This window comes from Macaca mulatta, chromosome 7, assembly GCF_049350105.2.
Source record: "Macaca mulatta isolate MMU2019108-1 chromosome 7, T2T-MMU8v2.0, whole genome shotgun sequence".
Classification (NCBI taxonomy): Eukaryota; Metazoa; Chordata; class Mammalia; order Primates; family Cercopithecidae; genus Macaca; species Macaca mulatta.
The window spans coordinates 112,497,748-112,507,869 of NC_133412.1; the positions used below are offsets into that span (position 1 = coordinate 112,497,748).

General features: G+C 40.1%; 1 pseudogene across 1 annotated transcript; it reads right to left on the reverse strand.

Annotated features, from left to right (window-relative positions):
• Positions 1–792: 792 nt before the first annotated feature.
• LOC700672 (coilin pseudogene) lies at positions 793–9,471 on the reverse strand (annotated as a pseudogene). The gene is made up of 2 exons (XR_013395420.1): positions 9,458–9,471; positions 793–8,307 (listed from the first exon to the last, which is right to left on the reverse strand). The product of XR_013395420.1 is annotated as a coilin pseudogene (transcript).
• Between the last annotated feature and the right edge of the window lie 651 nt (positions 9,472–10,122).

Sequence of the window (10,122 nt, forward strand, 5' to 3'; positions counted from 1 at the left end):
GACTCTGCCTCAATCCCCCCAAAACCTTAAATTACCTTAAATTTAAAAATGTTTTTATCTCAGTTTTCCTAAGGCAAACAAAAAACAACAACAAAAAACCCCCACCACCTTCTGCAGTGTGATTGATTTCAATGTGGGGAGTATGTTTAGATAACCCGCAAGTCAAAACGAATGAAATGAAAACCACTGTCTTCCACAATGGTTGAACTAGTTTACAGTCCCACCAACAGTGTAAAAGTGTTCCTATTTCTCCACATCCTCTCCAGCACCTGTTGTTTCCTGACTTTTTAATGATCACCATTCTAACTGGTGTGAGATGGTATCTCGCTGTGGTTTTGATTTGCATTTCTCTGATGGCCAGTGATGATGAGCATTTTTTCATGTGTCTGTTGGCTGCATAAATGTCTTCTTTTGAGAAGTGTCTGTTCATATCCTTTGCCCACTTTTTGATGGGATTGTTTGTTTTTTTTCTCGTAAATTTGTTTGAGTTCTTTGTAGGTTCTGGATATTAGCCCTTTGTCAGATGAGTAGATTGCAAAAATTTTCTCCCATTCTGTAGGTTGCCTGTTCACTCTGATGGTAGTTTCTTTTGCTGTGCAGAAGCTCTTTAGTTTAATTAGATCCCATTTGTCAATTTTGGCTTTTGTTGCCATTGCTTTTGGTGTTTTAGACATGAAGTCCTTGCCCATGCCTATGTCCTGAATGGTATTGCCTAGGTTTTCTTCTAGGGTTTTTATGGTTTTAGGTCTAACATTTAAGTCTCTAATCTATCTTGCATTAATTTTTGTATAAGGTTTAAGGAAGGCATCCAGTTTCAGCTTTCTACTTATGGCTAGCCAGTTTTCCCAGTACCATTTATTAAATAGGGAATCCTTTCCCCATTTCTTATTTTTGTCAGGTTTGTCAAAGATCAGATGGTTATAGATGTGTGGTATTATTTCTGAGGGCTCTGTTCAAAGACTTGGAACCAACCCAAATGTCCATCAGTGACAGACTGGATTAAGAAAATGTGGCACATATACACCATGGAATACTATGCAGCCATAAAAAAGGATGAGTTTGTGTCCTTTGTAGGGACATGGATGCAGCTGGAAACCATTATTCTCAGCAAACTATTGCAAGAACAGAAGACCAAACACCACATGTTCTCACTTATAGGTGGAAATTGATCAGTGAGAACACTTGGACACAGGAAGGGGAACATCACACACCGGGGCCTGTTGTGGGGTGGAGGGATAGCATTAGGAGATATACCTAATGTAAATGATGAGTTAATGGGTGCAGCACACCAACATGGCACATATACATATGTAACAAACCTGCACGTTGTGCACATGTACCCTAGAACATAAAGTATAAAAAAAAAAAATTGATGCTGTGGTGAGGTGGCTCACACCTGTAATCCCAGCACTTTGGGAGGCCGAAGAGGGCAGATCATGAGGTGAAGAGATCGAGAGCATCCTGGCTAACATGGTGAAATCCCGTCTATACTAAAAATACAAAAATTAGCTGGGCATGGTGGCACACCCCTATAGTCCCAGCTACTCAGGAGGCTGAGTGAGGAGAATTGCTTGAACCTGGGAGGTGGAGGTTGCAGTGAGCTGAGATCACGCCACTGCACTCCAACCTGGCGACAGAGCGAGACTCAGTCTCAAGAAAAAAAAAAAAAGATGCCAAGTCAAACATAAAGTTATAGAAATCTACCATAGGATTGTATAAGGAGACCAATTTTATTTAGATTGGTAGTTTCAAATATAGTCTCTGTCTTTTAACTGGATTTCTGAGCTCTGGGCAGAGCCCACACTGAAGCCCTGGTTCTCCAAAGAGGGAAACATCATGGGCCTGTTCTGAAGAGACGAGGCCATGTAGTGCTTTTACAGTGCACTTTGTTACAAAGACTTTTCTGTAAGTGTCTAAACTATGTCCTGTCTTAAACACCCAAGAGCAGCCCCTGTGGTAATAACTATTTTAGTTAAAAACAAAACAAAACAAACAGGTAACAATACAAAAGCAAGCAGTTTAAAAATCTGAGAAACTTGTCTGTTTACACTCTTGGTGTCATAAGGAAAAACAGAGCTTCTCCCTAAAAAGGAGTCTGGAATCTTCTTTGTTTTCATTAAGGAATCCTAGGCTGTTAGAAACTGTTTTAGGTCCTTCATGCAGCAGAAGGTGGTAAGAGGAAGGAAAGATAGGTAGAAATAAATGGAAAAGGCAGAATTCAGTCTACTGAGAAGAAAAAAACTTTTTTCTCAAAAAACAAGATTCTAGGAGAGAAAGAAAGCATAAAGGCCTTTTAAATACACACACACACATCTTGATAGCAGCTTTTAATTAAGCTGACTTTCAACCATCAAACTGTTCAAAACATCCTTTTATATCTTATTACCACATTTTAGCTGGGACAAATTGCTTATATTTAAAAAGTAACATAAATATAAAAATATAAAGCCAGAAAGGACTTGATTTAAGAACCAATCCCAGGTGTCACGGTGAAAAAAGGGCAAAAGAACGAACCACAGTGTGGGGTGGTGGCCGAAGTTCTTTTGGTTTCGCTTGGCTAGCAAAAGGTAGCCTTGTTACATAAATAAAGTCCCTGTGTAGTCAAATCTTTTTTTCTTTTGCTGGCTGTTTTTTTTTTTCCTCCTCTCTTTTTTTTTTTTTCCCCCAGCTGTGGGAATTTAACCAATTCAGAGGCCTTATTCCTTTTAATTTGGAATGTTCTTTTGCATTTGATCAGGTCAGGTAGAATTGGTCAAACCCAATGGGATAAAGACCGAAAAAACAAAAACAACAAAAAAACCAGAAACAAATCAACAACAACAACAACAACAAAAACAAGCAACACAAACGATGCTTGCACAATTTATATGACTACTGAACTCTTAATGGTAAGGAGAAATTAAGACCAGCTAGTTGTTAATCTTAACCTTTAGTTAATAAGGAGAATTTCCAAGACAAACCCTAGTTCAACTAACTAGGAATGGGGTCTAGGCTAAAGACACGAGGCTTCTAGTGTCCTAGAAGCAGGAAAACACTCAAACTTGCCTTCCCTGTTGGAAGCAAGCTGAAACTCCAGAAAGGTGTTGCCTGCTCTCCATTGTCATGGAAGCAGGCAAACTCACTTTTTCTTGTTGGAAGTGAGTAAAACTCCAGAAAAGGAGTTGTATAGCAAAGTAAACCTTAGATCTCAATCAAATTTTGGGAGATCAGTGATTCTCTGGACGGGAGAGCTCACAAGCCTCAGCAAATCATCCTATTTGAGCAATAAAGATAGCCCAAGCTGGTACCAAGCATCGATAGGAAATTTGTTCAAGGTCAGGGGACCTCCACTGAGCCCCTTCCTGGTCACAAATTTGTAAACCAAAAAGTTCCTGAGACAAGTCTCAACCAATTCAGAAGTTTGTTTTGCCAAGGTTGAGGACATGCCCAGGAGACAGCGTTGTGCCTTTCTGCAAAGATGATTTTTGAGGGCTTCAGTATTTAAAGGGGAAAAGCAGGCTGGAGGGGAAATTGGGAGGGTATGGTCACATTACTGAATCCACATGTTACAAGAAAAAAGGAGCAGGTAGGGGAATAGCCAATTATGCATTTGTCTCATGCTCAGTAAATCTGTGCTGTACACAAGATAAGGTGAACACAGAGTGGACATATTTGACCTTTATCTGTAGCTATCTGCTTAGGAACTAAAGGAAAGGCAGTTGCTTGCATGACTCCACTTCCAGCTTCAGTTTTTCCTTTAGCATAATGAATTGGGAGTCCAGACTTTTTATTTTCCTTTCACACTCATAAGAGATGTCTAGTAACAAAAATGTGTTCGTTTATTATTTGAAATGCTGTTTATTATTTATAATTAGGTGCAATAACCAAATAAGAATTGGACACTCTTTACTAATTGAATAGCTTTTAGACATGTATCTGCTATGGCCACAGTTTTTTTTTTTTGGTAAGAGATAGAGCTTTTGTTTCTTACTATGGGTCCTGATACAATTCCCAAACAATGGTGGAAATTATAAAGAAACAGGTGATATGACTATTACCTGTAAATCATGACCAGAAATATAATACAGACCTACTTCATTTTGTTACACTTCATTGTGCCTCACAGATATTGTGGTTTCTTGTTTGTTTGTTTTAACATATTGAAGGTCTGTGGCAACTCTGTTGAGCAAGTCTATCAGCACCATTTTCCCAACAGTTTGTTCTTGCTTTGTGTCTCTGTGTGACACTTTGGTAATCCTCGCAGTATTTTAGACTTTGCATTATTATTGTATCTGTTATGGTTATCTATGATCAGTCATCTTTGATGTTACTATTGTTATTTTGGTGTACCACAAACCACATCTATAGAAAATAGCTAACTGAATTGATAGATGTATGTGTTCTGACTACTCTACTTTCCCCATCTCTCCCTCTCCGTGAGCCTCCCTATTTCCTGAGATACAATCATTAAAATTAGGCCTATGGGTAACCCTACAACGACCTCTAAGTGTTCAGGTGATAGGAAAAGTCCCATGTCTCTCACTTCAAATCAAAAGCTAGAAATGATTAAGTTTCATGAGGAAGGCATGTTGCAACTAGGCCTCTTGTGCCAGACAGCCAAGTTGTGAATGCAAAGGAAAAGTTCTTGAAGGAGAGTATAGGTGCTACTTGATTGAACACATGAATGATAAGAAAGTGAAATGGCCTTAATGTTGATATGGAGAAAATTTTAGTGGTCTGGATAGAAGATGAAACCAGCTACAGCATTCTCTTAAGCCAAAGCCCTCACTCCAAGTCTATGAAGGATGAGATAGGTGAGGAAGCTGCAGGAGAAAAGTTTGAAGCTAGCAGAGAATGGTTCATGAGGTTTAGATAAAGAAGTCATCTCCCTAAAAATGCAAGATGAATCAGCAGGTGCTGATGTAGAAGTTGCAGCAAGTTATCCAGAACGTCTAGCTAAGCTCATTGATGAAGGTGGCCACACTAAACAGCAGATTTTCAGTGTAGACAAAAACAGCCTTCTGTTGTAAGAAGCAGCCATCTAGGACTTTGATAGCTAGAGAGAAGTCAATGCCTGACTTCAAAGCTTCAAAGGGCAGACTGACTCTCTTGTTAGAGGTTAATGCAACTGGTCACTTTAAGCTGAAGCCATTTGCAATTCCAAAAATCCTAGACTCCTTAAGAATTATGTTAAATCGGCCGGGCGCGGTGGCTCAAGCCTGTAATCCCAGCACTTTGGGAGGCCGAGACGGGTGGATCACGAGGTCAGGAGATCGAGACCATCCTGGCTAACACGGTGAAACCCCATCTCTACTAAAAAATACAAAAAACTAGCTGGGCGAGGTGGCGGGCGCCTGTAGTCCCAGCTATTCGGGAGGCTGAGGCAGGAGAATGGCATGAACCCGGGAGGCGGAGCTTGCAGTGAGCCGAGATCTGGCCACTGCACTCCAGCCTGGGTGACAGAGCAAGACTCTGTCTCAAACAAACAAACAAACAAACAAAAAAAGAGTTATGTTAAATCTACCCTGCCTGTGCTCCATAAATGGAACAACAAAGTGTAGATGTCAGCAGATCTGTAGACAGCATAGTTTACTGAATATTTTAAGCCCACGACCTACTGCTCAGAAAAAGTTTCCTTTTAAAATTACTTCTGATTGACAATGCACCTGGTTATTAAAGAGCTCTGATGGAGCTGTGCAAGGAAATTCATGTTTTCATGCCTGTGAACACAACACCCATTCTGCAGCCCATGGATCAATGGGTAATTTTGACTTTCAAGTCTTATTTTTTAAATTTATTTTTTAGTTCAATATGGTTTTATTTAAACGTGTACAGCTGAAGGGGGGATCTGATCTTTTGTTAGGTGAAATCAATTTTCACAGTTCATATTTGGCCATTTTAGCTTTGTAGTGAATAATAACAGAAAAGGAAGTTTCTGTTCAAGATCCTCACTCCAGCACACTCAGCCAGGTGCCTGGCAAGATGACACATTTCCTGGTCTAAAGTTCACAGCCAATCCTCTCACCCAAATGGAACACCAATTCTCCTCCCAGCATACACACACACATACACATCTTATTTTCACTGCTCTACACAGGGCCCTGAGAATCCTTAATTTTAAAGTTGGGAAAAACGTGAAAGGATTCCTTAACTCATTGTCTGTGACAAATTCAACTACCTTTTAACTCTTAACAATTGCAAGTATAAAATATTTGAAATTTATGAGATGCTCCACTTTATGGAACAACTCAAATGCTAAAAAATTAGGTCAAGTAACATGCTTTAATATTTTAAAATGTTACTTAAAACTTATTGAGACAAGATAGCAGCACATTCTTGGTATTATAAACTCCTACTGATGACTGCTACTTGATAGCCAAAAACACTGAAAAAAGAGAAGAAACCATACTGGTATACAACAATGTCTGCAGGGAATGTCATGTTTTACTTTTTGTTAACTGAAATTAAACCTGACAAACCCAAAGATCTACAAAACTGACACTCATGTTATTTTAAATGATGAGGTAGGTTGTTTCCTATGCAGTAAAGTGAAGATAACAAAAAAATCCACACAACTTCCAAATTCTCTTAAAAAAAAAATTTCGGATTATAGTCACTTTCACAAACAAGACATTCATTCTTAAAGTAGAGAGGTTATACTCAGGCAGGTTCTGTACTTGATGTGTTACTTGGAGATTCAATAATCAGTCTTGGGTCAATCAACTCTCTCCAAAATACAGTAATTTTGCTCTCCTGTGTCACAGCGTACTCCACTACCTCGGTTCTATTTTCATTGTGATAAACCAAATCAAATTTCCCAGGTTCTCTCAAGGCAGGTAAGGATGGAAGAATTTGTGTATCTACTAGTGCTGGGTCTCTGGATTAGGGCTTAATATTCTTCTGGATGTTAGTTCTAAAAGCTTAAATGCAGTCTTTTCTCCAACTTGAGGGGTAGCTGCTTACAGTGGTAACAGACTATAGTCCTTGTGTGTCTTTACCGGATTCTGGATAATAGATGAATTTGTTACCATGTCACTTAATTGCTGTTGCCTCTGGTGGTCAGTGCTTCTATTTACAATACAGGAAACAGGATGCCATCATCCTCCACCTCTCCCCCGCATGCCCCGTCCCCTAGCTCCCTTCCAAGAAAAAAGGTTCTCTCCTCTACCCCATCCTCTTCCTAAACTAGTGGGGAGAGACACACTAGGAGAAGGACCAGGAGCCTGTCCGCCACCATTTGAGCCAGAATACCTCCATCCAGCAGCACTTGCAGTATGTGATGACAACTCTGGTCCTGGACAACCTCTTCCTGCAAAAAGGCCTACTGTCTTTAAGAAACCAGCAGCACACTCCAGGGTGCTTGATGACATCAAGCATTGGTCATCTGACTCTGAACTACAGTCTGAAATAGAAGATGTTGTTCCAGAAGTCTTGTCCTTGCTGGGGGTAAGGCTAAAGCCAGATTTTATACCCAGTTTGTCCGCAGTTGTATTTTTGGTAGAGGGTCCTTCCTTTGATAGCTCAGTTGGTAATTTCTCTGAGGAATTTCTGGCCTCCAAAGTGACTTTGCTGGGACCATCACTAATAGATTCATCACAAGACTCAGACTCCGAGAAGGAACTGGGACTCTCTTTTGAGCAAATGCTTACACTACCTTTACTTTTGGCTTTAACAGGCTGTTTCTAGCAGAACCTTTTGGAGAACTACATCTCTGATTGGCCCAGTCTTTTACTGCCTGTACTTCTGGAGACTTGGGATTCTTCGCCTTTTTTTTAATATTCACTTTTCTCTTTTTTCTTTGCTGATTTTCTTTTGGTCTCTTTGTTATCACCCGCTGTGCCACAGGTTGCTTTATTTTTTTCTCTTTTTTTTTTTTTGGCTGACAGTCTGATCCGTAACAGCTTTTGGTTCCAGATCCAAGACCTTCTCATTATTGTTATTGTTCTCTTGCCTCTTCCGATGCTCCTTTGAATATTTGTAATCTGGTTCGGTTTCTTCATCCTCTAACTGAAATGCCCGCTTCTTGCTTTTCTAAGTGATAAATTAGTGTCACCATTACTGATGATTATAGAATTCTCAGCAACTCCTCTCTCTTCTAATTTAACTCTGAGGCAGCAGTTGTCTCTCACCAGGCGCACGCTCTCCCCCCGGGGCAGGAGCCCCCGCTCCAGGTAGAGGCCTAGGAGGTCCCCAGAACTGCAGCTGAAGCGCTGGTGGATGAGACTAGTGAGATCTGTGACGACTCGTCAGCTGTTCAAATCGACCAGAAGCCAGAAGGCCGTACAGTGCGGGGTAGCTGGCGGTGGGTAATCAAATTGAAGCCTTAGCCTGTTTCAGAGGCTGCCATCTTGCTCCGTGCTCAACGGAAGCTGACTTTCAAGTCTTATTGTTTAAGGAATACATTTTATAAGACTATACCTACCATAGATACGTTTCATCTGATGGATTTGGGAAAAGTAAAGTGAAAACCTGAAAAGGATTCACCATTCTAGATGCCATTCAGAGTATTTGTGATTCACAGGAGATCAAGGTCTCAGCTTTGTAAGTACTTTGTAAGGAGTGGATTCCATGGATGGAATCCATGGAATGATTTTGAGGGGTCTAAGACATCAGGGGAAGAGGTCACTGCATATGTGGTAGAAATAGCAGGAAAACTAGAATCAGAAGTGGAGCCCGACAATGTGACTAAAGTGCTGCTGCAATCTCATGATAAAACTTGAACAAATGAGGAACTGCTTCTATAGATCGGTAAAAAAGTGCGTTTTTGAGGTGGAATTTACTCCTGGTGAAGATGCTGTGAACACTGTTGAAATAACAAAATACTTCAAATATTCCATACACTTAAGTCAATAAAGCTGCCGCAGAGTACAAGAGGATTAAGTCCAATTTTGAAAGAAGTTCTGTGGGTAAAAAGCTATAAAACATCATGGCATACTACAGGGAAAATGTCCACAAAAAGAAGGAATGGATGCGGCAAATTTCATTATTGTCTCATTTAAGAAATTGCCAGATCCACTCCAGCCTTCATCAACCAGTACCCCCGTCAGTCAGCAGCTATCAACATGGAGGTGATATCCTCCACCAGGAAAAAGACTGGCTGAAGGCTCAGATTATTGTTAGCATTTTTTAGCAATATTTTAAAAGTTAAGGTCTGTACATGTTTTAGACATAATGCTATTGCACACCTAATACATTTCAGTATAAACATAACTTCTATATGAATTGTGAAAAAAAATGTGTGTGACCTGCTATATTGTATTATTCTCTTTATTGCAGTGGTCTGGAACTGAACCTGCAGTATCTCTAAGGTACAGCTGTACCCTAATGCCAAGTTCCCCCATCTGCTAATCATTTAGTGCCTTATGGAGAAACAACTGTTTTTATCAGAAATTAGAATTTAACTTTGGTCAATATACAAAGCTGTTGATAAAGTAAGGCATACCCATGTATTTATTGACAGCTATGCAAACAATCTTACCTTTTTTTCTTCATGTTTCTTTTTAGAGAGGCAGTTTGTTTTATTTTGCTACATTGTTACCGTAATTTCAAACTTTATAATTTAAACCTTTTTTTCACATCTTTCCACATCCCTTTAAGTCTATAAATTTTATGTCCTTACCCAATTTCTCTCTGAAAAATGTTTTCCAGATGTAGCGATACTGTAATATTAATGCCAACCTAAATGTTAATATGCCATTCATTTGAGAAACATATTTGAGAGTCTTCTGTGTGCTAGTTTGTCCGGAATCGGTGGGTTCTTGGTCTCACTGACTTCAAGAATGAAGCTGCGGACCCTTGCAGTGAGTGTTACAGTTCTTAAAGACTGTCCAGAGTTTTTTCCTTCTGATGTTCGGACGTGTCCAGAGTTTCTTCCTTCTGGTGGGTTCATGGTCTCCGTGGCTTCAGGAGTAAAACTGCAGACCTTTGCGGTGAGTATTACAGCTCTTAAAGGCGGAGCGTCTGCAGTTATTCCTTCCTTAAATCCGGAGTTGTTCCTTCCTCCTGTTGGGCTCACGGACTCGCTGGCTTCAGGAGTGAAGCTGCAGGCCTTCGCAGGGAGTGTTACAGCTCATAAAGACCACGCAGACCCAAAGTCTGAGCAGCAGTAAGATTTATTGCAAACAGGAAAAGAACAATGCTTCC